This window comes from Callorhinus ursinus, unplaced genomic scaffold (assembly GCF_003265705.2).
Source record: "Callorhinus ursinus isolate GAN/ISIS: 27379988/994484 unplaced genomic scaffold, GSC_fseal_2.0 scaffold2, whole genome shotgun sequence".
Lineage (NCBI taxonomy): Eukaryota > Metazoa > Chordata > Mammalia > Carnivora > Otariidae > Callorhinus > Callorhinus ursinus.
Genome location: NW_027397064.1, coordinates 93,351,360 through 93,375,836, shown reverse-complemented (window position 1 = coordinate 93,375,836; position 24,477 = coordinate 93,351,360). Strand labels below are relative to the sequence as shown.

Genomic DNA, 24,477 nt, shown 5'->3' with positions numbered 1-24,477 from the left:
ATATTCTTTTTGGTTACTATTATAAGTGGGATTACTTTCTTAATTACAGTTTTAGATTGTTTATTGCATTGTAACTGTTTCAAGTTTCAAGAGAAACAACTAGGTCATATTTCATTCATTCCAACTTGTGTTTTGCTTTAAATAATGCACTCCTTTTTATTTTACTTCTAAGTGATATATTTCTATTTTCCAGTTTTATTTTTATATTTCATTTTTATTAAGTCATGACAAGACTCATAAGAGCTGTATACAGTATGTTTGAATTAAAGGTAAGCTGGACATTGAGCCTAGTCAATTAAATCACTTAGAATAAATTGCAATAGACTTCCATCATCCTTACTAGCACCTACTGAACACTTACTGAATGCACAACACTGTCTCAGTAGCCCACATTTGCTGAAAATGCATTCATTGCCTTCTAACAAGCAAACTGAATTTAACTCCCATGACTTCAGAAAAACAGTTAAGAGACCAAAACATAAATACCCTCATCATTTCAAGCTTATTGTTTTGATTAAATATTTGCATTTTTTCCATTAAAGGAAGCATTTCCTTTGACTGCCAAAAGGATAAAAAAAAAAAAAAAGGTACTATGAAGCTGAATTTGTTTTACTATTCAAACCTTTCCAAAGCTGCCACTGTACATTGCCTTTTAAATTTATGCTAATGTTGTTGAAGGTATAAAATGTAATTATATGGAACATAAGAGGAATAAAATATATTCTGACTACTAGGGCTTTTCCTGACAAATACAACATGTATTCAAATAGTCACATTAGCTCAGTAGCTCTTGAAAACTTTGAGGATCAGAGGACATTAAATACCCAACACCCTGGAAAAATACAAACATTTACAATATGTGCATTTTTGTGCACAATTTTAAGGATTCATGGTTCTTCCGCAGCCCAGCCATGGATAGATGGACCTCAAAGTAACAACTCCCCATTAGGTAATAGTTGAAAAAGATATATAACTGGCACAGATCAGTTCTCTGGACTATACAAACAAGATAAACAACTCTATGAACCAGAAACTGAGCTCAGAGAAGGAAAAGGGTACTAAAGTCCTGAGTTTACTGAGTTCCAACCCTTAGAGGCACATAAAAATGGGAAAGATTTTGACACTTAGTATGTATTAGGTATTAAAATCTATAAATGTTTGAAGACAAAGACAGCAAGCTCTCTTTATGAAAATATAGTCAGGAAAAAGGGTACCTCAATCTTGAAACGTTGGTAAAAACTAATTGCTGCCTGAGGCTACAGTTTATACAGGACGCTGATCTGCATAAGAGAAGGAAAGTCCCAAAGATGGGACTTGAATCAAGTCATTTGCTAACTCAGCTTCATCTGAGATGTACCCAATTTTATACGACAGGATAGATAGACCAAGTCACTCATATAAGACCTGGTTATGGACTGGGTGTCTGATAAGCCTGTAGGAAGTATCCACAAATCCTCTAGATGGAGAGGAGTGTGCAGAAAGAAGGTGGGAAAATCTTCATTCAAGATAAAATGGGAAACTTAAAGCCCATGAACACGAATACTAAGAAGAAAGCCAAAATTAAAAAAATAAATAAAATAAAGGGAATTCATTGACAAAGAAAAACAATGAAAAAAAACTAAGACTGACATCAGAACAAGACATACAAATATGGCAAACAGGTACATGAAAAGGTGCTGGACATCACTATCATCAAGGAAATAGAAATCAAAACTACAATGAGATATCACCTCACACCTCTTAGAATGGATATTATCAAAAAGACAAAAGATAACAAGTGCTGGCAAGGGTGTGAAGGAAAAGGAACCCTGTGCACCATTGGTGGGAATGTAAATTGGTGCAGCCATTATGGAAAATAGTACAGAGGTTCCTTAAAAACTTAAAGACAGAAAAACCATACAATCCATCAATCCCACTTCTGAGTATATATCTAAAGAAAACAAAATCACTAAAGAGATCTCTGCATTCCCATGTTTATTTAAGTAGTATTCACAATAGCCAAGATATGGAAACAACCTAAGTTGTTCAAAACACACACACACACACACACACACACATCATAAAATTATCCAGCCTTAAAAATTAAGAAACCCCTGCCATCTGCAACAAGATGAACATGAAACAAGCCAACTCAGAAAGATAAATACTGCATTATCTCACTTGTCTGTGGAATCTAAAAAAAGTCAAATTCATAAAAACGGAGAGTACAATGGTGATATCGAGGGTTTGCAGAGTGGGGAAGTGGGGACACATTGGTCAAAGGGTACAAACATGTCGCATGGATAAATTCTGAAGATCTAATGCATAGCACGGTGACTGTAAGTTAATAATACTGTATTGTGAAGTTTGTTAAGAGAGTCGTTCTTAATTGTTTTCTGCACAGACACACACACAAAATCGTAACTATTTGAGGTGGTGTAGATGTTAATTAGCTTGACTGTGATATTAATTTCACCATATATATGTATATATCACACTGTACACCTTAAATATATACCATATTTTTGTCAAGTATATCTCAATAAGGCTGAAAATAAGAATGCATAAAGACCAAACATAAAATTGGAAAAGCATTCATAAAAAGAATGAGAATTTATAATACAAGAATACACATATAAGAAACACAAAGAAAACCTATTATAAATCTAGACAAGAAAAATCATGGTCTGAAATAAAATGCCATAACCAAGATAAAGTTTAGACAAGACAATGAAGAGAAAATTAATTAAAAAATTGTACTGACGAATTCACCTGGAATGAAGCATGGAGGAATAATTGAAGGTAAGAAATAACAATGGAAAGGTGCTAAAATGCATCTAAGAAATTCCAAAAAGAGGAACATAGAATAACATAGAAGAAATATCCTAAGAAATAATGGCTAAAACATTTTCAACACTGAAGAACATGTGTTATGATTGAAAGTATACTAGAAATAAAAATAAATGTCTATCAACATGTTAATATTAAAGCTATAGAGCATCCAGCAAAGAGAAAATCCTAAGAGTTACTAGAGATGTTTTTAAAACGACATACACATGAAAGCCAGGGGAGGTGAGCAGGGAGACAGGTGAAATAGATAAAGGGGATTAAGAGCTAAAAACTTGCAATTACACAATAAATAAGCTACTTGGGGTCCCTGGGTGGCTCAGTCACTTAAGCATCCAACTCGATTTTGGCTCAGGTCATGATCTCAGGGTCATGATCTCGGGGTTGCGAGATTGAGCCCTGCATCAGGCTCCATGCTCAGTGGGGAGTCTGCCTAAGATCCTCTCTCTCCCTCTCCCTCCCCACCCTGCCCTGTCAAGAAAGAAGAAAGAAAGAAAGAAAAGAAAGAAAAGAAAGAAAAGAAAAGAAAAGAAAAGAAAGAAAAGAAAGAAAAGAAAGAAAAAGAAAAGAAAGAAAAGAAAGAAAGAAGCCACAGAGACGAAAAGTACAGCTTAGGGAATATAATCAATAAAACTGTAATAACGTTGTTTGGTGACAGATGGTGACCACACATATCACGGTGAGCACTGAGTGACGTATAAAATTGTTGAATCACATTGCACACCCGAAATGAATATAATACTAATTATATTTCAATTAAAAAGTCTTTTATTTAAATAATAAAATAAAATAATAAAAATAGAAATACAACACAATCTAGTGACTCCACTGCTGGGTATTTACCCAAAGAATAAAGATATGCACCCCTATGTTTACAGCGGTATTATTTACAGTAACCAAGGCATGGAAGCAACCCAAGTGTCCACTGACAGTGAATGGGTACAGAAGATGCGGTCTAGATACACGATGGATTATTAGCCATAAAAAAAAATGAGATCTTGCCACTTGTGGTAACATTAATGGACCTAGAGGGTATTGGGTAAGTGAAATAAGCCAGACAGAGAAAGACAAATAACCATATGATTTCACTTATATGTGAAATCTACAAAACAAATGAACAAACAAAAAAGCAGAAACAGATCCATAAATACAGAGGACAAACTTATGGACGGAGGAATGGGTAAAATGGGTGAAGTCCAGTGAAAGGTACAGGCTCCCAGTAGCAGAATGAGTATCAGGGATAAAAAGGCACAACATAGGGAGTACAGTCAATGGCACCATAAGAGTGTTGTACAGTGACAGATGGTGGCTACACCCGCGAGAACAGCATAATGTATAAACTTGTCAAATCACTGTGTTGTACACCTAAAACCGATGCAACACTGTGTGTCAACTATACTTCAGTTAAAAAAAAAAAAAAAGCCAATTAGTTAGCTAGACTGCCAGCAGATTTCCAATCATCAAAAACACCAGACCGCAAGAGAATAATGTCTTCAAAGTGTTCACCGCAAGCAACTGTGGACCTAGAATGCCAAAGTGAGCTAAAATATAACCCAACAATGAGAACAATCTAGAAACTCTTTAGATTTACTAAAACAAAAATGTTTACCTTTCCCAGACACTCACTAAAAAACTGCTGAAAAATATACTGAACATAAAGTTCATAATTTTTTCTCGTAGTTTTATTTTGCTATAACTTTTAATTAAAAAGCGGTAATAATCTACTAAACTTAATCAAGTTGCTGTTTCAAAAGGAGAAGAGGATTTAACTGAAATAGGGAATTATGTAAATGAGAACAAATGATGAGAGCAACATCCACAGGGAAAACAGAGTCTAATTTAGCAATACATAGTCATTCAAAGATGGTTATAATAAAAAAGTTAAACTTAGGGCGCCTGGGTGGCTCAGTTGGTTAAGCGACTGCCTTCGGCTCCGGTCATGATCCTGGAGTCCCAGGATCGAGTCCTGCATCGGGCTCCCTGCTCAGCAGGGAGTCTGCTTCTCCCTCTGACCTTCTTCCCTCTCTTGCTCTCTACCATTCTCTCTCTCTCTCAATAAATAAATAAAAATCTTTAAAAAAATAAAAAAGCTAAACTTAATGCAATGTATGCTAATTATATCATGGTCCTTCAAATTCTTGATATCCTCATGCATCCTTGAGAAAAATCCTTGCCAAAATTACTCAAAGAAACATTCCTGGCTGTGTGCTTAATATGTACACTGGAGGTAAAGATGGCATCACAAGAATCCTTCCCTTTAGTATCTGGCTTCCTATGCAGCAAGTAGCAGGTAGTTGATGATTTTCTGTTGGAATATTTGCAGAAAACAAGAAAAAGAACAATAACTAAAGACTTGTGTCAACACTGTGCTATAACTGATGCTGATGATTTAAGAAATAAAGGAGATTATTTTAAAAATCTATTGGGTATCTTGCAAAATGTTGGGAAGGGCTGGGAACTCGACTCAGGGCTCAGCTGCCAGAAACAATCCCCAAAACCACACTGCAGAGCTGACTTGATGAGGAAGCCGCTATGCTGCCACCAAAGCCCAGCTCCCCCTGCACCCCTATAAAGCTCAGTGCTCCTGCCATCATCCATTCAATAAAATGGAAAGCTCTGCCCAGGGATCATTTGCATGCTCTACTCACTTCAGGGATGAATTCTGTCACCTAGTACATCTGGTTGGTGGAGCTGAAGTCCTATGCCTGCATCCCAGCTGCGAGAGAGGCTAGAAATTTGAGTTCTGGCTTCAGTGTTGGGGAGGAGGTAGTCACAATGCAGGAATGTCCCCAAACAGAAAAGCTGTTCATCAGATGACAAGCAGCCATAGACATGACAAATGTCTATGGCAATATACTTACAAAAATGGGAATATGCTATATAATCCTTTACCTACAGCTATGGAGTGTCATTTCACGCCATTAACTATTCTTCCACAGTGTTGCTTTTGAGGACTGCACAGCATCTCATTCACCAGATATACCATAATGTGTCAAATGTAGCCATCCCTCATTATCAGGTATGTAGGCGGTTTCCAAATCTTCATTAAGGTCGCTGAACTTTATGAAGACCCATGACCAGGTAACGTTATGACCACATAGATACCCTTAACTGTCCTCCACCACTTCCCTTTCACCCGCAGAACCCAGTCTTACCACCCACCATATTGTCTCTGAGTAACAAGCTTTGGAACATGCCACCATGTTTGGAGCTCAGCTCTAGTTCTGGGTTCCCCTTCCTTGGCTTCACTGCTGCAACTGCGGGTGAAGCCAACCTTCACAGGATGTCCTGGACATCCTGTACACTGTGATTTTCATCCTATCACCATTTCTACAGTCTATTTGGATAGCTATATGTTACATTCTTATCATCTCCTCAAAATGCTTAACCTCTGAAAACTATAACTAGCAGATATTCCTTGTAAGACATGACCTCGAGGCCATCTACTTCTGGGTATAGAATTGGCATAATGGGGTTCTGCAGCTATTTGGGTCTGATGTAATAATATTGTCTTCTTTGAGGCTGAACTTTTCTTATTTATAAAATGGAAATCACACCACCGCTATACGATGGGTAAGATCACAACACTATTTACATCATAGGGCTGCTGTGAGGATTTAGTAACTCAAAGGAAGTACTTAGCAAAGCACCTAGCACATCAGCTATTAAAATTAGCCCTATAAAATTGCCTTTTGGGGCGCCTGGGTGGCTCAGTTGGTCAAGCATCTGCCTTCAGCTCAGATCATGATCCCAGAGTCCCACATTGGGATCGAGCACCACACTGGGCTCCCTGCTCCGTGGGGAGCCTGCTTTTCCCTCTCCCCCTCCTGCCACTCCCCGGCTTGTGCTCTCTCTGTCAGATAGATAAATAGATAGATAGATAGATAGATAGATAGATAGATAGATAGATAGATAGATAAAATATTTTAAAAAATTGCCTTTTGTGTAAGCCCCTGGAAGCTTCACATCCCATATTATGTTCCAATCCAGTATTATCACTGCCAACTTCCAGAAACGAAATTTTCATCAACATCAAAACCTCTAGTCTTTCAATGATCATTGTGCTCCCAGGTCATCGGCCCTCTCCTCTCTTCATTTCCCCTGCATCCATCCCAGACCCCAGAATCTACCCCATATAATCCTTCATGAAAACCTATTTTTTATCTCCCCGAGGATAATGTTTTTTTTTTTTTCCTTTTCACATGCACTGCTTGTTCTGTGAGTATTTCATCCAGTTTTCCACTGAAGGAAAGACTCCTGAATAATTCGTAGGTGCTGACATGTCTGTCATGTCAGCATGACATGACTTTCCCATGACTGTTTGTCCTCAAAGACAGATCATACCTGGCTCATCTAGTCACCCCATCCCAGGGCTGAATGTCTGAGATAAGCTCAATTTGTTTAAAATGAAATCAAACTCTGGAGCAATGAGTGTCTTTGCAAATAACTTCTGTCACTTCACACCTACTTGGAAATAATGCGACGTGTATCTTAACAGCTTTGAATTGTATCTTAAATTAAACACTACCATGTCGGGAAACTGTAACTTAACCCAGAGAAAAGCTGGGATTCTGTTCCTCTTTTATCCTACCTGTGGTTACCCCAGATTACTTATCTGGAAAAAAATCAATCCTTTTCTCATGATCTCATGAAATATTTCCTCAGAATATCCCCTTCTTATTTAAAATATATGAAAATAGATATACATGTACATATACATATGCTGGTCTTTTTAAAAGATAATGTGTGAAAATATTCTCAAGGTAAAAAGTTAACATTATGTAGAAACCTAAGTGGAAAACAGTAAGTTTCCTTTTCACACATTCCCAATTACATCCTCCCAACAGAAAAAAAACAACAACTATTAACCATTTATCTTTCTAGAACTTTTTAAGCATTTACATACATACATGTACCTATTAAATTATATATGGTTTTGAAACATAAAGATACCCTATTCCACATATTTTTGACAACTTGTGTTTTTTTTATTTTTGGGCTTTTTTACTTAATAATATATCAATGAGGTCTTTCCATGTGAGGGTACAAATAGCTCTTATTTAGTTTTTTAATGGCTGGATGGGTCCATAGTGTGAATAGAGTGTTATTTGTTTGACTCTTGCCCTACTGATGACATTTAGACTGCAAATAACTCATCACTATTGCAAATGATGCCCCATTGTGCATTCTTAAGCACACTTCTTCACACTCACAGATAAGGGGTTCTAGGATAAATATCTAAGGCTCCCTTTTTTTTAGAATCCATCCAAACTTCTGTAAATCTAAATCCCTGACTCTTTCCTATTGTGCTCCAATGATTGCTTATTGTTTTGATTCAGAAAGGCGGAGAATGATGCCCTCAAGTTCCAAGAAATGTAACTATCAGCCTTCAGAATCAAATTTACATCTAGCTTTAAGTGTCCTCTGCCTACAGAATAATTCAATTTCAAGTCATCCTGTGTCATTAACCCAGAAGTCCCATGCCCCCATTTTTCAGTGCTCTGTGAATGACGACTTCACCGTAAGGTGAAGGTAAACTTCTCAATAGTTCTGAAAGTCTGATTATGGGTTCATAGGAAGGCAGAGCTGCCTTGGATATCTGGGTAATGAGGGCTCATGCAGTCTTGATTGGGTCTCAGGAAGGTCACACCCAAAAGGAAATAGGGAGACATGCAACCAAGTATTGAATACAGCTGGTGTAGAGAACTGGAGGCTAAAATCAATTTTTTCTTCACCCAATTTCCTTCATTACCTGTTATACAATATAAAACTTATGGCTTACGCTACTCTTGGCAAAACTCTCTGCCTGTTCCTGTTTGAAGTCAATATGGCAGGAGATGCAGAAAGAGTTGAGTTGGGTTGCTTAATTTGCAAGGTGGTTCCCAGGATGGGACTTCTTTATCAAGGAAACTGATACTTAGGTCTCTACCTCCCTCTGCCTGTGGTCAGCACAGATTCAATAAACTGGAGGCCAAGGCAGAAAGTGAAGGTGGTGATGGAACCTGCAAGGCTGGTATGGACTCCGAAAATAATACATTTTCATTTTAACTGCTGGGCATCACGGCTACCTCCAGAACAGTCTCCCCCTCCAGTTAGCTCCAGTGGTCACCACACTAAGCATTACATGCTAGATGCTAGTTCTGGGGATCTACATCCTACAACGCTTCCATTAGCACTAGTGTACATCTACTGCACCTAAGAAACAAAATGGAAACATTTTGAAGTCATGGGGGAAAATCTTGTATCCTTACAAGACATAGGAAGGGGAGGAGGTCAGAATTCAGTGGTCCACATACTTATCTTTGAAAAGAAAATATAATGGCTTAAGAATAACCCAATGTATTGAGGAAAATAGTATAAAAACCTCTTCATTAAGCAAAAGTACTTTTGATTATAGTAGAAAAGATGAATGCCACTAGGTAAAATACCCTGGAACTATTTGATAAGAGTTTGAAAAAGTATCTTCTAAGTTTACTTAAACTTGGAAATCTGAGGATATATAAAATAACATTGCTTTTTTTTTTTTTCTAACTGAAATGGCAGAAAGAGAAGCCAGGAAGCTCAAACGCACGTGCTCATATGCACGTATGCACATCCCTACACAGGCACGTGTGCTCTTGCTCTCACACACCTATACACTCACGGAGCACAGCCTCTCACACCCATTTGGCTCAGTTCAGACCTTCTGATATAGTCAAATACATTGAAAACCAATGGTAAAACGGTACCCCACTGATCAGACTCTATGTAAAAAGAGATTTGCGGAAAGGATAAGAAGGGAGAAACCATCAGGGGACTCATCATTGCCCAAGAGATTATATATTTCTAAAACAGTTGTAAAGTCCTAAAAGGAATCTTAAGGTGAGTACAATTTATCAGATTTTCCACAATGCCTACTTCTGTAGAACTTCCCTAGAGCATTTTCAACTCTGTATGATAAACCTGCTATCCCACTCAGTTATGCTTCATTTACCAAATACAGCTTGAACTGTAGCACTTTTTAGAGATTTTATTTATTTATTTGTCAGAGAGAGAGAGAAAGAGAGTGAACAAGCAGAGGGAGATGCAGGCAGAGGGAGAAGCAGGCTCCCCATGGAGCAGGGAGCCCAATGTGGGACTTGATCCCAAGACCCTGGGACCATGTCCTGAGCCAAGTGCAGATGCTTAATCAACTGAGCCACCAGGCATCCTGAGTAGCATTTTTTTAATCTATAAGATTTCAAGTGATATCATAGATAATGTGCTTTGACATAACAGCATTGTTGCCGTCCTGAATGCAGCACATCCAATAGGGCTTTGAAAGGGGAAAGAGTGGTGCCAGATGATTGAGGGATCCACCCACAGCCCTGTGTCTAGAATGCACCTGCCCACAGAACCGGGTGACAACATAAAAACACCTCAATGGAAAGCCATTTCAGGCAGATTAAACACTCTGACAGGCACAGAGTCCTCTCATTTATTCTAAATTCTTATCCAGGAATTGTGCTAGCTTCCAATATAGGAGTCTAGGGGGGAAGGCAATTCTTTAATGCTTCAAAAGATATAAGAAGCGGGTAAGGAAGGAGACAAAGGGGTGAGAAACTAGAGGAAGGAAAACCATTTGTAGAAGGGCAAGAACCTTTTCTTATAAGTACAACCATCAGCCTTGAGTTTTCTGAACACTGTTTCTATATACTCACATTGTACAAGCTATGATGAAGGCATGAGGGAAGTATAAGTCAGAGGCCATAGTCTAGGAAGTTGTGCTGTTGCCAGGGAAACAAGATTCCTGTACATTAGAGTATTAGGGAAGAGTACATTGGTCTTCTGCTTATTCATTTATTTATTTCCAACATCCTTCCCCCTAAAGATTTGCAATTACCTACAAAAATATACACAAAAACAAAATGATAAAATAAATAATTAGGGAAGTAAAGCCAAAGGGTAACTACAAACAGGAAAATAATAAAACCAGGGTTAAGTTAAATAAAGAAATATACAACACACTGTCCAGGCTTGAGGTAATATATAAATTTGGCTTAAAGTTCTGAGAGCCTTAAACACAGGCAATAAATTGCACACCATGCTCCGCACAGAGTCCTAAGACTCGGTTGTATAAAAAGAACAGGGCAACCCTTGCCAAACCTAGCTGCCCACTGATATCACCTGGGATGGTTTTCAAAAATTCGATAATCAACCCAAATTCCTAGAGCAGGCAGAGAGGGAAGGAATGCTGGGAATCTTCATTCTTAAAACTTCCCTAAAGTGATTAGGATGCTATGAGCTCTGAGACTTGAAGCCACAGCTGTAAGGATTTTAAAATGGGGGAGGGGGATCCTCCAAAAATCAGACTGCAAGAATTATAAAGAATGTGATGCTCAAGCTGAGCCTCTAATTTTGGATGGAGTTTAGCCAGAGGACATGAGGATAGAGGGCATTCAAAGGGGAGGTAGAGACACGAGCCAAATCATAGAAGGAAGAGGGAACCTAATGCCATGAACAAGACAGCACCATCCCTAGTCACTCTGAAGTGGATGTGGGGGGCCCTAGGACATATTTAATTCACTCCTTAACCCATCCAATTATAATCAAATCACAGAGGAATTAAGGAGGTCACATACAAAATAAAGGATAAAACTGAAATAGAGAGGAGTGAAATGTATTAGTCCTCTATTGCTGTGTAACAAATTACCACAAATTGAGTGGCTTAAAATAATACACATTTATTATGGCACAGCTTCCATGGGTAAGGAATCTAAGGACAGCTTAGCTGGGACCTCTGCTGTGGTCTCATAAGGCTGAAATCAAGGTGTCAGCAGGCCTGAGGGCTCATCTGAGACTTGGAGTCTTCTGAGCTCATGTGGCTGTTGGCAGAACATCTTAAGTCTTACATCTGCAGAACTCATGGCAATTTGCTTTTCAAGATCAGCAAGAGAATCTCTGAGACTTCAGTTCTCTGACCTTGAGGTTCTCTTTAAAGGCCTTGCCAGATTAGGTCAGATCCACACAGGAAAATCGCCTTTTTTATTATCTCAAAGGCAACAGTTTAGGACCTTAATTATATTTGCAAAAATCCCTCCACTTTGCCATATAATGTAACCTAATCACTGGAACGACATCCACCATATTCTCAGGCTCTGCCCACAGTCGAGAAGGAGGGAATTATATGCCAGGTTCATGCGTAACAGGGGGCCAGCATCTTGGGATCCATCATAGAATTCTGTCTATGACAAAGTACAAAGATGAGAGAAAACTACAAACATGCAAGATACATGAGTCAACAGAGCATATGTAATTAAACATGTAAATTTGTCTCTGAGCTTCCTGGCAGCTGAAGTAAAAAGGAGACATGATCAAATTTCCTAGTACTCTCTGATCAGTTTCTAGTACTGACTTGTATACAAGTCAGTCTTGTATAAGACATGATAAAAATATGCCTTTACATAGGAATCATGAAATGAGACAGCATTAAAATAAGGTAGAAAAAAATAAGACATAACTGAAATCTGATCTCAAATAATTTTGTCACCACCTTGCCCACCACCTTACCATAGGGGAATCAGCAATGATGGGAACAAAGTTCAGTGGGGTGCTTGGTCAATAGCAGGTACCATAGGCTAGTGACTGCGGTACCTGTAACAGAGATTAACCATGAAGAGGCACCATGAGCTGTTCCAGAAGTAAGGATACTGAAGTGCAAACAAACTCAAATTAGAAATCTGATAGATCAAACATGTGAAAAAGGCAGGAACAGAAGTTCAAGCACCATGTAGCATCTAATGGGTCCCACAGAAATGTTGCCTCGTTCTTTTCACCCCAGTAAGTTGTATCTGGCTCCCTCCCTGTGGAACAGCTTTTCCCCAGGGCATCTTACGGGCATCATGTGATCTTTGACAGGGCCGGTCAAAGCCTCTTCTTTGCTTTCTGGTGCTCATAATTTGTTCTAAGCATTCAGTAGAATGCACTGTGTCCACTGACATGGCACTCACACTCTAAAATATACCTGCAGTGGGGACACTTGTCTGGCTCAGTCAGAAGAGCACATGACTCTTGATCTCAGGGTTGCGACTTCGAGCCCCACTGTGGGTGTACAGATTACTAAAAAAAAAAAAAGAAACTTTAAAATACACCTGCAGTGACATGCAACCTTCTCTACTTTCTTCCATCCGCTAATATATTATCTCTTTTTATGACCCCACTCAATCCCACCCTTTCCTGCTCCGACCCACAGAGCCGTCTCCCCCATTTCTGGAGGGCCTCCACCCTCACTCACGGCGTCAGCTTTGTCTGTGTAATCACTCCTGTTTACTTTTGTGTTGTCTCCCACAGTCTGACCATCTGGTGCACAGCAACAACTGACCCCTTTTGTTGTTCAGTTTCCGTAGAGCTTATTAGTTTAGATTTACAAACCCTATAAATGGAAGAGACTTGGAATCCTCCCCCTCACGCTCTTCCTCAATGAAGACCATCCCACTACGGTCTGAGCACTTCTAGGGACAAGGAACTATTTCATAAGGTCCCAGACCCTTTCTGTGAATTTTCAAATGATCAACAATGCTACCTAACATTAGGTTACAATTGCTTCTCTTTAACAGCTATCCTTAAGTAGTAGTGAAAGTAGTGTGTGTGTGTGTTTGTTCACCAAGGGATATGTCCTAGAATATTCATAGCAGCACCATTTGTAATGGTCCTAAACTGGAAACTACCCAAATGCCCACAAACAGCAGAAAAGAAATATTAGGATAGAGTCACACAATATAATACCATACAGCAATGAGCCTGAAATGTGATATGTAATATGGATGAATCACACACATACAATTTGAATGAAGGAAACCATATATAAGGTGTGATTCCATTCATATAAAGTTCAAAAACAGCCAAAATTCATCTATGCTACCAGAAGTCAGCATGCAAATTTTCTTAGAGGTGTAACTGAAAAGGAATTTGAGGAAGGCTTCTGAGATGCTACTGTTTCTTGTTCTGAGAGCTGGTAATATAGGCCTATTGAGTTTGAAGCAATTTGTCAAGCTGTATACTTAGGTGCATTTACCTATATGTATATTATACTTTTAAAAAAAAAAAGGTTTAAAAATCCTCTTCCTCCTCCAAATGACCTGAATAATTAAAATTTCTGTAGCCATTTCTTATAGATACAGGTTTTAGAATGTTCAAGATCCTAGTCATCTACTTATAAAACCTCTGAATTTGGCAAAGTTCTGATCATTCCTTTGGAAGGTAATCATATTGATTGGTTTGTAGTGTTCTTTAAAAACGACCCATGTGCAATTACCTCCTTTCCTCCAATATGTTGTGAACCCCATAGATAGGTACTTTCCCTTTCGATTCTCTAGCAGCACATGTATTCAGTGTCCATTGTATACTTAGAAAATACTCTTCTTCCCTCCTCTTCCTTAGCAATTTCAGATAAAAGAGATCAAATTTACATGGGACCTATTTGATTAAACAACCCATGTATTTTCTCCCCCTCCTTTATTTGTTAAAGTCTTAATACTAATTCATCCAGTGAAGCTAAATTCTATTTTGCTCTTTTCCTTCAAGTTGATCTAAGGACTGACCTTTACCCTGATTTATGAGCCCTTTTCAGATGTTTCCATATGGAGAGGTGGAGACTATTAGTGAGCTGGCCCCTCCACAGCACGGATTCAGTATTCCTTACGTCCGTTCCTTTTGTTTTCATCACCCATAAATTGACCTAATGTCTGCACTCCTTCCATAGAATTTTCTTTTCTCAAAGAAGAAATACTAATTTGGACAATGAGAAAGAAGCATCCTTATTCACATGAGGTTAGTGGCATCATCCTTCCTGATGGGCTAAACAGAAGGTAAGATAAATTAGTAATAATCCACAAACCACGTCTCTAATGGAAAGAAAGAATTCCGGGTTCTACACGATGGCATGAAAATAACCCTTTTGATGTTGATAAGGCTCCCGGTTGATAACGTAACTTTCCAGAGCAAATATTGCCGGAGAGATCTACAGACACATCATGAATACTGTTTTTCTCTCTGCTCAAACACTCATTTGCACACTTGGAACCTGGTGTGCTCAAAGTTTGCTGAACTTTCCTTTCCCACTTTGTTGTTTTTCCCAGAGAATATTCCCGGGTATCAGTCACTTCCACGGACAAATGATAAGGAGAGAGGCCAGCTTCTTAACGATATTCATATTCCCATCACCCAGCCACCCTTTGTAACCCATGGTTCAGTCTATACAAGTATAGCCCACCCTGCCCCAGGTTTCCTAGCGATAGACAGATATAGGAAAGAATGAAATTATGAATCTGGGAAGACTCTTACCAAGCCTGTTGAAGAACTCTCTCTAGAAAATTGAAGACACATGTCTGCTCTTTATAAGAAGGATCACACAAAACAGAGAAGGAAAATCTAAGAAAGCCACTCATGCAGAAACTATTTAATCAAAGAGTAAAGACAATTATAACATCTGTTAATCTTCTGTGGAGGTTATAATTAAATGCTTTGGGGAAACACCCTTTCAAGGGTGATCCTTTAACATCTGTTGTGAGGACACACAGCATTGTGCAGTGACGAATCACTTCGGCACTTTGGGAGAAAGGAACTTCTGGGGATCACAAACACTGCAAGAGCCCCCAAGCACGCAGCCCCGACCTGCACCCACTGTCCTGGGGGAGGGGCCCTGCTCCTCAGTGCTTTGGATAATTGTCTGTATGGTGAGTCAGACCACAGTCATTGTGTGTTAAGGAATAACGGGATCACAGGGCCAGAAATGGCCTTGAGACGATCTGATCTCCGCCTTCACTTTGCAGATGGGGCCACTTGATCCTACAGCTGGCTTGTGGTGGTTTACACGCAGGGTTGTTCAATTCTCCTTCCAAATTACACTCCACCCCACCAGGCTGCTGCCTCTTTGGTTTCTCTCTTTATTTGGGCTTGTACTTCTGATGTGTCCTTTGTTTAACAGGATTAGCATTCTGTGTCCAAAAACTCATGCTGTAATGTATGGTGACTAACATAATAAAATAAAATTTTTTTAAAAAGTATGATCCAAAAATAAATAAATAAATAAAATTCAATGGTCATATTATTAAGTACAAAAAAAGAAAAGAAAAAACAGGATCCGCATTATAAAGAGCCCTAGGGGTTCTGAAGTTATGGAGAAGTGGCAAACCTGAAATGACTCCCTTCCGTATCTCCCCAGCCACTGAGAAACACCAATCATCTTCACTTCCCTTCTACTCTCCTTTCTGGGGAGCATGAGGGGGAGGAGAGAAAAATGAAGGTAAAGAAGGAGAACAGCGAAAGATAGGAAAAAATAGAAGGAGAGAGGGAGAAAGAAGGAAGGTTGAGAGAAATGGGAAAGAGGTGGCGGCAGGAAGAGCGAGGGAAGTTGGTCCCTAAGGATGGGCATCAAAGAAAGACCTCACCAAAAGGAGCTGGACACTCCTTATACCCATCCCACTCCATAACCTGGTTCCACTATGCTTCACATAAGCAGTTCTACACATACAAAAGACCATAGGATTTGGCAGTTTTGCTAAACAAAATGCAGCGATGATAAACCTGGGGCATCTCATAAACAGATGCAATGTGTTGAGTGATGAAAAATATGTCCATATGATGAGAACATAATAAATGCATTCACGGCCAGGAGGGGTTTGGGAGTGGGCAGTCTGGGGCTGGTGGTTGTCTAGGACTGTGAATACTGGTGTGTGCCAAAATGCTGAGTATGTGGGGCTTTTGACATTTGGTGTTGGGATTAAACAACAAGTCCCTATGACCCGGATGCACAGTGTTATCATCAACCCTCCCATCTCCCTCTAGCAATCACCTACTGACAAGGGCCCGTGATGTCTTGTCTTCAACGATGAGGAGCCAATAATGGTGATCCCAGCCACCACATACTATGAGTCTATTTTTGTGCTGGCACCCTAGGTACTTCTCATTTAATCCTTACAACGATCCTAGAAGGAGGTCATAGAATCAAAATATCCAGTCCAAAGCCTTACTGGGCAATCTAGAACAAATTGACCTCTCAGTACTTTGTTTTTCTCATCTAGAAAAATGGGATTTATGCTAATATCTATCTCAGAGGGTTATCTTGATGAGTAAATGAGACAGCATTAATAGAAAGTACAACAGGACCAGACACATTGTTAAGTACTTCATTAATATGAGGTGAATACATTATTGCTATTACTACATTTTATGGACAAGGAAACTGTGCTCATTGAAATTAAATAACTCACCCACGTCAACAGAGATCAAAACAGAAACTAGAACCCAGGTAGATCCAAGGGTAAATGCCACATAGGCATGAGCTGGGTCTATTCGTTTCTGTTACTCTCTTAAAGGACTCAAAGGTCCTGATCTTCCTAGCATGTGAGGCAGTTTTTCAGGAAAAAGGTACCCAGAAAATCTCCAGACCAACCTGGGAAACATAAAAGGGCACAATACACAGTCCAGGACATTCTCCTCTTTCTAATCGCTGTCCCCATCAATGAGAGAAGAGAAATCCTTGTCCCTTCTCTTCTTCCTTTATTCTCATACCTTTGGAGCTCCCATCTGATAAATGTCATGAATACCTACATTTACATGACAAGAAATAAACAGGCACTAACTCAAAGTTAGGTAAAAATAATAATATTATTAATAATAATGCTATGCCTTTATGCCTTGAGTCCACAGGCATTTGAATGCCATGAGATTTGACTGTCATCAGTTGAGTTATAAAAAGGAATGTGTTCAGAAGTATTAAAATGGAGAGGCCAAAGCACTCAGTCAAAATCAGAAAACTTGTTGGGGCGCCAGGGTGGCTCAGCCGTTAAGCGTCTGCCTTCGGCTCAGGTCATGATCCCAGCGTCCTGGGATCGAGCCCTGCATCGGGCTCCCTGCTCTGCGGGAAGCCTGCTTCTCCCTCTCCCACTCCCCCTGCTTGTGTTCCTGCTCTCGCTGTGTTTCTCTCTGTCAAACAAATAAATAAAATCTTTTAAAAAAAATCAGAAAACTCATTTATATCCATCCATTCACCAAATATTTGCTACGCACCTACCATTTGCCAGCCACTGTTCTGGGTGCTAAGGTTACAAAATTAAAGAGGAGAGACAAGGCTTTGCCTTCTTGGAACCTGTAGCTTAGATGGGAAGATGTTCTTAATCAAATCGTTGACCACACTTTTAATCGCACTAGTGACAAGTGCTATGGGAAACAAGTACCTGAGGCTATCAGAGCGGATGACAAGTAGGGAAAGACTTCCTGAGGGGGGCCAGGAAGGTGGGGCGGGAGCTATCCCAATGTGGATGGTGGGGAGCAGGGAGCCTTCCCAAAAAGGAGAGATTTCGGTTGGTGGGAGGAGCTGGAAACAGCCAGTGAGTATACAGAGAAGAGCTCTGCCCTAATCTACTGAATGACTTCAGAAAACTCAGCTCGTTTCCCTAGGGCTCTTCTGCTTCCCTCAATGGAAAATAAGCGTGATAGGGAATGCACAGAGTACTCTTCTGCTCCCACAGATTCTCTTGATTCTCCCTCCCTGGGTCTGAACCAAGGGCATATTATAGAGTGAGAAGATTCTGGTCCAGGTGCAGGAAACAGAAAACCTGTTTTTGAGGAGAGTGGGGCACACTCAAATGTGGGAAGCAAGTATAAATCGTTCCTCGGATAAAAGAACCATCATTTGTTTCTTTTTCATATTCAACATCCAATACTAGATCCCAGAAGACTCAGAGACCAGTGCTCCAACTCCAAAAGAAATGTTACGTGTAGACTGTATTCCTGGCATCCAGAGTCCTGGTTTGACTGATGGGCTATTAATAATCTATCTGAATTCTCCAACTTCCCCCTAAGAAAACAATGAAAATGAAAAGTTAAGACTTCTCATTTTTCCAGATAGAAAGAATTACAACGCACTTGAAAACACTACTTTGGTAGTTTTACTGCTTTTGATCAGGTGTCCTAAAAAAAACTGGCTTCTTCAACAAGGTAACTGTTGCAACTGATCTGTGTGTGAGATGTTATTCAGTTTAATAAGGCCCTCTACTGGCAAACTCCAAAAACACAGTCTCTTGCAAACAATTTGAAGTATTTTAACTACTTCCAATAATAAAGTATCTCACATTACTGATTATTCAAATCTCAGCTGAAAGAATGAGTGAAAAGAAAATGAGAAAGGAAAGATATAAATGTCATTTTGAGTGGGCCATTCATTCGCTATTCATAAAATAACTTACATGAAGTAGCATTTGCTTTCTTCTGATGAAGCTATTCCAGATGTCAAAGGTACACAGAAACAAAGGATATTTAGCACATTAAAATGTACTGAGTATTCGTGAAACCATAAAACCAAATTATGAATGTTATTTACCCACTACAATAAACCAGATCATTTCTATTTACCCACATATGAGTAACTGACTATAATTAGAATTTTAAAAAATGTTGAAGGCAGGCCCTTTAAATTGCTTCTGATATGGCACAACTAATAATTAAGTTCCCTTGCTTGACAATGACAAAAAGACAGTTTATCGTTACTTGAGAACTTAATTATGGATATATGAAGTACGTTTTAAAAGTAGGCTTCCTTTGATACGTTTGTCAAAAAGCTGATGGAACTGGGAAAATTTAACTTAAGATTCCTAGAAAATTAATAAACTTTTTAATGAGGCCATTAATAACTTTAGGAAAAATATTTTTAACAGAAAGTAAATGTGATAATAAATTAATTGATCAACAATGACGATTAAAAATGAGCATTAAACATACATGTAATCAATGATTTTGATTGGAAAGCAGAGAAGGTATGGGAAATATAAGAAACATTGCCTATTGTAAGAGAAAATAAATCAATTTTCTATTATATAGATAAAAAACATTATTTAGAAATATTACACAAAAAGCAGCAAAAAGAGTAGAAAAATTCTCTGAGGAGTGGGAATGGAGAGGGGAGGGTGGAGAGGGGACTGCGAGATACACACATCTTCGTATACATACGCGATGTTTATATGTATCCATAAACTATACATGTATTTATAGATGATCTAGTAGTTATATATTTACATAAACACTTTCACACTATTTGGTTTTCTAAGCTTTAAGCATGTATTACTTTGATTTTTAAAAATTTCACAGTAACACATCACCACTGACAATGGAACCATTTGGAACCTATCTTTTGGGCTGACCCGGATCAGATTGTTTGCCCAATGAAGCAAATACCCTTCGTAGAACCGTTTGTCAGACATGCATCTTGACAGTAACATTTGTCCTCTCATTTCAGAACTAACAGCTCTTCTTTCAACACCATGATATTTATCTGCCATATTATTGACTGAGCTGACATTCCACAGTGTTGGGTTTGGGACTGTCTTCTTGAACTCAGTCCATTGGGTTCCTCTAGTCTATCCAAATTCTACTCAAAGGAATCACTAACCCAGAAAGTTTCTTCCTAAGAAGGAGACAGCTGATTTCTTGCCCTGAAAACACCAAGATTAATTTATGTAACCACTGGGAAGTACCTTGTGTAATTGAGGCTTCCAAACCGACACGACACACTTCATTAGACAAGTATGTGTTGGGGCATAGTAAACGTTGTGGGTAATGTTCTATGCATCTGAGAGATTTATTATTTCATCTATAAGAAAACACAACTGGGAATCCAAAGTTCCAAAGGCATTAAACTTTGTAGAATTAGAGAGCCAGAGAAAAACAAGCCTTTAGGTTACCTGGTACATGTTTAACTGGTTCTAGGACTTTAACACTGTTCAGCCTCCACCATCCGGGCTGTTTAAATCCACTATCACAAAATACTACCACTTCCGTTGGCAAACTTTTTAGGTACCAACCAAATGGCCAACCATCGTTTCCACTTTTTTTTTTTTTTTAACTTGAATTGCCTGGATTATACTCTTGACCAGGCTGAACTCGGCTACCAACACCCATACCAAGAATGCAAATAATCTTGATGTTTAGCCATAAACTTGGGCTAGCCTGCAAGAGGATTATCTGAGACTAAAAGAAAAACAAACACCAAAGGACTGGTTAGACATTTCTAAAAAACTAGAAAATGTGATTTGCCAGTTCAACCAGTTGACACCTAGAAGTATTCATCTGATTTGCAGCTCCACCAGAACAATCAACCCAGGAGAAGACAAGAAAAAATCAAAGTTCTGCCACTGGCAAAGCTCCCGAGGAAAAAATGCTTTCCATAACCAGAGGGCAGTACAGTGAAAGGTTAAGACCAAGGGCTTGGGGTTCAAATCCTGCTCTTGTCTCTTACTGCCCATTTGACCTCATATTTCTGAACCTCAGTACCCTTGCCTGGAAAATGTGCATTGTGATCATAGTAAGACAGCACGTGCAAAGAGCTTAGAAATGTGCCTGGTATCCTACAATCACTCAATAGTGATTAGGGGGAAGAAAACAGTATAAATCTTCTACTACAGTTCCCATGAAGCATGCACTCATACACTTTTTTTCATCATTTATTGGGAACTCACTCCGTGCCAAGTGCTGAGCTATGCATGAGATTATGAATTTGGCAAGGCCCGGGAGAATAAACTGGGTGGATGGAGAGGTGCCACGGGCAAGAACATAAAGGTGGAGGGGTGTGAAAGAACATAGAAGCCCAGCTTGTTCAGGTAACAGAAAGCAGCGTGGGTAGCCAAGCCAGTCATTTCCATGCAAATCAGCCAAGGAACTTTTTAACAATGTCTGGATCTGAGTCCCACCTTGGAGATGCTGATTCATTAAGTCTGGAGTGGGACATGGGCATCTGCAAGGTAAATAATAATGACAATAGCTAATACTCATTAGTACTTAATATATGCTTGGCATTGTGCTAAGTGTTTTAGCTATATTAATTTATGTAATCCACCCCCATGCCTTCATGAGGTAGTCACTCTTATAAGCCACATCTTAAAGATGTGAAATTCAAACAGAAAAGTTAAGGGAATTAACCAAGATCATAAAGGCAGAATGTTGTAGAAGCAGCGTTTGAGCTTGGACGGTCCAGTTCCAGATACCAAATCCTCCATCGCTATGCCCTGCTGCCCTTGGACCTTTAGTGGAAGGTTCAGATGAACTGTCAGGCCAGGAAGCTCTGGGACAGATATGCAAGTAGGTGTGGAAGAGTGGAGAAGAATGAGCCGGAGTAGACTGGCTGATACCACATCAGGAATAGTCCTGTTTGCATGCTTAGGAGTCTGGCCTTGAAGGCCTTCAACCCCAAGAAAGAAGAATGTAAAGCCACTCGGCACATTTATGTGATAAGTTTGTCAACCAAGTACAGAGGACTGGATGTTTGATGAAGGAAAAGGGATATTTAAGATTAGCCATTCACTTATTTAGTGTTATACATTGAACAATGACTCTGTACTAGAGGCTGTGGATATAGGAAGTATTAAAACACAGCCCTTGTTTTCAGTGGAGAGAGGGACTTATGTGGCAAGGAGCTCCAGATCCCGCAGCAAAAGTTAACACAAGACATCATGAAGGTCTAAAGAAGGAAATCATCACTACAACTCCAAGAGTTCATGGAAGGATCTGATAGGCAGGGGTATTGGGGGCATGGAAGGTTCCAGAGAGAAAAGGTGTGTAGAGTGTGAGTGGAATTGAGCTGAGGGTTAGAATCTGAGATCCAGGCTGCTGTGAGAGAAGGAAGAGGGTGAGGAATCAGTGAGAAAGGGAAGAGAAGGTTCTATTGGCAAGAAGGGCTCCAGAGAGGTGGGAGAAAAGCAAGGTGTGGTCAATAAGAAATAATAATAATAAAATTTTGAGACTTGAAAGTAAAGCTGAAGGACAGACTGTCAGAGCTGGGAACCACCTGATATCTTGTGACCTGTAAGTGATGCTAGATACCTTTTATACTATTTCAACTGCCAGAATCACCTCACTTGGCCTTGTGGCCACTAACTGAAAAATAATCACAGAGTTCTCTTTGGCTCTCTAGCAAAAAGAATGAGGAACGGAGACATTTAGAAGCATACCCAGAGCCAAAGCCAAAACACGGGCAGGGCCAGACCACTTTATCTATACACCTTCACCCAGCCCTGTTCCTACAGGAAGACCTAGCAACCACACGTGGGTCCTATTTCTTTCATCATCTTCAGGAATGGAAATGTGGAAGGCAGGCTGGAATGAGCACGAGAAACTGAGTCTTTAGCTGTAGGTCTGCCACCATCTTGCCAGAGGACTCTGGACCAACCATCCCTCTTCCTTGTGCCTCAGGTTTCCTTCTGTAAAAAGGATGTGCTCTGACTACTAACTTGAAAGCGGTCTTAGTAGCAGATCCCATATTTTAAATGAAAAGTCACACAAAGCAATTTCAATACATGAAACACATCCGAGCAGGGGGTGTGTGCCCTGATGGAAAAACTGGGGGCTGACAAACAGGCAGGAGGTTACCCACTGTAGAAATCCATGGAAGACTAGTAGAATATTTTAGGACCTTTCTGGCCCTGGCTTCTTACAAGTCTCTGAAAGCAGAGAAAAGGGGGAAAGCAGTGAAGGCTGCCCCTGCTCTCCTGGGCAAGGGACAGAGCAGCTGAAGTGAGGTGCAGGCTGGGGCTCCAGGAGTGAGTCACAGAGTTCGCGTGCAGGAGCTAACAGGCTAAGAGCCACTTCTTGCCAATCCGCGCAGCCGGGCTGTCCGTTCTAGATGGCAGGAATTAGCTGCCAGTTGCTACGGACAGCAAGGCGCCTAAGAGCAAACCCAGCAGCCCAAGGCACACAGCAGACAGCGCAAGGTGCGCGTCTCTAAAGGAGAACTTCCAGGTGGCCCCATGTGACTGTGATAAAGAGGGAGCCTGCGTCCAGGCTGGAGGCACAAGGAGCCCCCTCTTCCTATCCCCCCCAAGGGTATCTGGACAGTTCTAAAGAGCCAGAAAGGAAGGCAAAGAAAGGATGTGGATCTTGAATCCAGACCTAGCTGAGTGTCAGAATTTGACTTTTTCAGTAGTCCATGAATTCAGGTTCCCAACTCAGAAGACAAGTCAGGACAGTGAACATTTCTCCAGATACTCAATGGGAAAATATCCAGATAGGAACGGTTTCAATTTCAAAACATTTTTCTATACTTTCAAATTCCTCAAGAATGAATGTGAATGAGCCCTGTGTGTGTGTGTGTGTGTGTGTGTGTGTGTGTGTGTGTGTGTTTGGGGAGAGGGTGTAGGCAGGAGGGAACAAGACACTGTAAACAACATGCACATATGAGAAAACTACAAACCACAGAAAGGATCAGAGACCGAAAACAAAAAGTGGGTTTCCGCCTTCCAGCACACTAGTTAATTAAAAATTAGTCTGTCGTTTTCTATTAAAATTCTTAGGTCAACCTAGTAGTTTTTTGTATGGTTGGTTGCTTTTTATTTGAAAAAAAGAAAAGAAAAGAAATCTAACCTCCCAGCAGAGTCAAAAGAGGACTAGGAGTTCACTCTCTGTTATCTACACCCCGGTGCCTGTTCTCAGACGAGGAGTCCTCTGCACCTACCCCCGGCAACTTCAGCACACTATAATTACTAGGGAACAGACGCCTACTTGTGTGGCAGCCCGGAGAGCCTGGAGAAACACCTAAACATCATCATCGCACTTTAAAAGGAAAGCAAGCTGTATAAATAAGAAAAACTGTTACGAGTTAAAATAAAATAAAATAAAATAAAATAAAATAAAATAAAATAAAATAAA

General features: G+C 39.8%; 1 protein-coding gene across 2 annotated transcripts in view; it reads right to left on the bottom strand.

The window, feature by feature from the left end:
- NCKAP5 (NCK associated protein 5) overlaps positions 1–24,477 on the bottom strand; it is a 965,493-nt gene that overhangs the window by 852,855 nt on the left and 88,161 nt on the right. The gene's annotated exons all lie outside the window — the stretch shown is intronic.